Raw genomic sequence first — 4,751 nt, forward strand, 5'->3', positions numbered from 1 at the left:
TTTTGAAGGAGTGACAGACAAAATCTGATTTATGGGATTATTCTTTTTAAATGTTTATTTATTTTGAGAGAGAGTGCGAGCATGAGTGGGGGTGGGGGGGAGGACAGAGAGAGAGAGAATCCTAAGGCTCCAAACTGTCAGCGTTAAGCCCACCTTAGAGCTTGATTTCACAAACTGTGAGATCATGACCTGAGCCAAAATCAAGAGTCCAATGCTCAACAACTGAGCCACCCAGCACCCTAGAGGATTATTCTCAAGACAACTGAAGGGGGAACAGAGAAAAAGCAGGGAGACTGGTGAAGAAACTACTGTAATAATCATAGTAGGTGCTCAGTACCTATCTGCTCATGAATAGGAAAGTGATTGGAGAAGCACCTGGGTAGTTCAATCAGTTAAGCGTTGGACTTCGGCTCAGGTCATGACCTCACGGATCATGAGTTCGAGCCCCACATCAGGCTCTGCACTGACAGCTTGGAGCATGCTTGGATCCTCTGTCTCCTTCCCTTTCTGTCCCTTCCCCACTTGCACTCGCACACTTCCTCTCTCAAAAATCAACATTAAAAAAAAAAAGGAAAGCAATTGGCATGGTTAATAATAGTAGCTAATCACTTCCTATGAGCCAAATAGCATTCTATATATTAAAATCATCTAATCCTCAAAACTAATATTGCACTGTATGTTAACTAGCTGGAATTTAAATAAAAACTGGAAAACAAATCATCTAATCCTCAGAACAACTCTGTGAGATACTATTATTATTCCCATCCTGCAAAGTAAGAATCGAGGTCCAAGAGATTAATAATTTACCAAATATATATATAGATAGGTAATAACTTACCATATATATAAGTAGGCAGTTTTGCTCCAGAGCCCACACTTTTTTTTTTTTTTTAAGAGAGAGAGATAGCAAGCACACAGGAACCAGTGGGAGAGGGGTGGGTACATAGAATTGTAAGCAGGTTCCGCACCCAGGGTGGGGCTTGACCTCACAACCCTGAGGTCATGACCTGAGCTGAAATCAAAAGTCGGATGCTTAACCCACTAAGCCACCCAGGTGCCCCTTAAAATCAAGGGGTTGGGAAGGCCATGCTCCCTCCAATATTTCTTTAAGTAGGTACCACACCTAGCGCAGAGGCCAACAGGGGCTAGAACTCCTAATTCTAACTCTGAGATCAAGAACTGAGGTGAAGCATGGGACACTTGACCAACTGACCTACCCAGGCACCCCTCCAGAGCCCACATTCTTCAATTAGTATGCTATACTGCCCTAGTAGGAGCTCAATAAATAACCCTCCAACACATGGTGCTGACCTCTAAAACATCTAACTGGAACAACACCCAGATGAAATCTAAAATGGAGATTTTTGGAAAATCCTTACACAGCTGCAGTAAAAAACACAAACGTGAGACTAGGAAACTTGCAATAGAAGAATTCTGGCTGCCATTTGGGGGGCATATTTCCTTTCTTGGCCTTCTTTTTATATCTAATTATCAACTTACATTAAATACAGGGGGGAAAGGAACTTGTTAAATGACAGATGCGTCAGCAAAATTCAGTGTGGCAGAATCTATAGAACAAATGGCCTGGTTTCTTCAAAAAATAAGTTGCAGGGCAGGAATTTGCCAATATATAATAAAACTACATACAAAATACAATTTCAAAACTATATATGTACTTACCTTTTGGCCCAGCCATCCCATTTCCAGGAATATACCCTGAAGACAGAACTCCAACAGTATGAAAATACTATACACCAGGTTCCTCACTGCAGCATTGTTAACTACAAAATACTGCAAATAATCTATGTGCCCATACATTAAGAGTAAGAAAATGGTCGAATAAACTATGATACTCCACACAATGGAGTACAATGCAGTTATGAAACAAAAAAGTTGATTTCTATGAACTGATGTAGTGATTTCCAGGATATGCCATTAAGAAAAAAAAAGCAGGGGCGCCTGGGTGGCGCAGTCGGTTAAGCGTCCGACTTCAACCACGTCACGATCTCGCGGTCCGGGAGTTCGAGCCCCGCGTCAGGCTCTGGGCTGATGGCTCAGAGCCTGGAGCCTGTTTCCGATTCTGTGTCTCCCTCTCTCTCTGCCCCTCTCCCGTTCATGCTCTCTCTCTGTCCCAAAAATAAATAAACGTTGAAAAAAAAAATTTAAAAAAAAAAGAAAAAAAAAGCAAAGTGCCAAAAAGTATCTATAGAATACCCTTCCTATTGATACCCTGGTTTTGATCTTTGTACTATGGTTATGTAAAATGTCAACATTGGGGGAAACAATTATTTTAAGGGATAAATGAAATAATCTGTCCTTTATTTTTTTTAATGTTTATTTTTCAGAGAGACAGAAAGACAGAGTGCGAGCAGTGGAGGGGCAGAAAGAAAGGAAGGCACAGAATCCAAAGCAGGCTCCAGGCTCTGAGCCATCAGCACAGAGACCAATGCAGGGCTTGATCTCACAAACCATGAGATCATGACCTGAGCCAAAGTCAGACACTTAACGGACTGAGCCACCCAGGCGCCCCAATCTGTCCTTTAAATGTTAATATTCCTTAGGATTGCTTCCTAAGCTTTGTCCCAGAGAGATCTTCTGCATTTCCAGGTAATAGACAAATAGGCAAAGATTTATACAAGGACATTAATTTTATTTAGAATATTGAAAAATTGGGGCGCCTGGGTGGCTCAGTCGGTTAAGCAGCCGACTTCGGCTCAGGTCATGATCTCACGGTCCGTGAGTTCGAGACCCGCGTCGGGCTCTGTGCTGACAGCTCAGAGCCTGGAGCCTGTTTCAGATTCTGTGTCTCCCTCTCGCTGACCCTCCCCTGTTCATGCTCTGTCTCAAAAATAAATAAAACGTTAAAAAAAAAAATTTAGAATATTGAAAAATTATAAATAACATGGCCATCTAGAGTCCTGGTTAAATAAATATATATTGACATATCCATTCTATACTACATGCCATGTAGTCATCAAAAATGCAAGACTGAGAGGTACCTGGGTGGCTCAGTCGGTTAAGTGTCTGACTTTGGCTCATCAGGTCATGATCTTGAGTTCAAGCCCCACATCAGGCTCTGTGCGGACAGCTTGGAGCGGGGAGCCTGCTTCAGATTCTGTCTCCTCTCTCTCTCTGCCCCTCCTCTCCTTGTGCTCCATCAAAAATAAACATTAAAAAAAAGCAAGATTGGATGGCTCAGTCTGTTAAGCGACTGACTCTTAATTTCAGCTCAGGTCACAATCTCATAGTTTGTGAGATCAAATCCCACATTGGGCTCTGCACTGGTAGTTCAGAGCCTGTTTGGGATTCTCTCTCTCTCCCTCTCTTGTCCCTATTATGCTTGCATGCACGGGTGCGCTCTCTTTCAAAATAAATAAACGTTAAAAACAATATTGTAAAATCTGTACTTACAGAGAAGCATGCACACGTTGAGGGAAAAAAGCAATTCACAAAGCTGAATTATTCAAATCTCGTAAATAAATTGTTGCAAGAGATGCTCACAAAAGGTTATGGAGTGACTATTATTTTTTCTATGTTTGGATTTTTTCACCCATAATTTATTACTTTTAAAATAAAAATTTCATGCTATTCTCATTTTTAGGAAAAAAGCCACCAAAAACTTAAATAGTAAATACTAGTATTTTTATTCTGGCATAAAGCAGTATTTTATACATTAACTTACAGCATTTTATGTACAATTGTAAAGAAACTGCTGCACAGATAACTCCAATGTAAAAATGGTTTGTATTTTAAAAGTTCATTGAGTCTGATACATTGGAAAATATTTTCTCTGTAGAAAATAGTAAAAACTGTAATATTTCCCAGCCTAACAAGCCCATTTAAATCAAACAGCTGAATTATATATTTACAAATACGGTTTGAATTCTGGGATCCAGGAGAAACTTTAGCTTCATTTGTTGAAAACAGCCATGTTTTCCATAAAATTAAGTTGTGTCAAGTGCAATTCCCACTAAACTTCTCCCTTACTCTTGATTTATGCCTGATTATTTTTCTGTGGGCTAATCCACATCAAGGTTTTAACTGCTCTTCCCTAAAGGACAGGTACTGTGTCCTCTGAATCTGCTTGATTAAATACTTTGGTTGTTATTAAAATATGCTCAGTATTTTGAGCAAAATTGAAATCTAATAAATTATAATCCATAAGACACGAGTTGTCTGTTATCAAACACCTTCTCCTGTGGCTTGATGGAAGCCATGAGGAATGGGAGGAAAATGGTAAAATTGACAAGAGGATCAAGAAATAAAAGCCAAGATAATTGCTGAGAACACAGAGACATCCAGTTAGGACTGAAGGACAGAACTGAAGTCCAAACAGAGAAAGGACACATTGCCTCAAGCATCAAAGAGTTGAGCTGGCGGGGTACCTGGGTGGCTCAGTCGGTTAAACATCCGACTTTGACTCAGGTCATCATCTTGTGGTCCCTGAGTTCGAGCCCTGTGCCAGGCTCTGTGCTGACAGCTCAGAGCCTGGAGCCTGCTATTCTGTGTCTCCCTCTCTGCCCCCTCCCTGCTCATGCTCTCTCTCTGTCTCTCAAAAATAAATAAATGTTAAAACTTTTTTTTTTTTTAATTTCATTTAAAGAGTTGAGCTGGCTATCTGAACCCCTTACTGCAAGATGACAGAGTAAAATGCAGTTGGATAAAGAGATCTGATGGAGCAAAAGAAACCAGGGCTTAGAAAGACTTCAATTGTTCAAAAATAATCAAATGAAAACAAGACAGGCCATGTA

This window comes from Lynx canadensis, chromosome D2 (assembly GCF_007474595.2).
Source record: "Lynx canadensis isolate LIC74 chromosome D2, mLynCan4.pri.v2, whole genome shotgun sequence".
NCBI lineage: Eukaryota > Metazoa > Chordata > Mammalia > Carnivora > Felidae > Lynx > Lynx canadensis.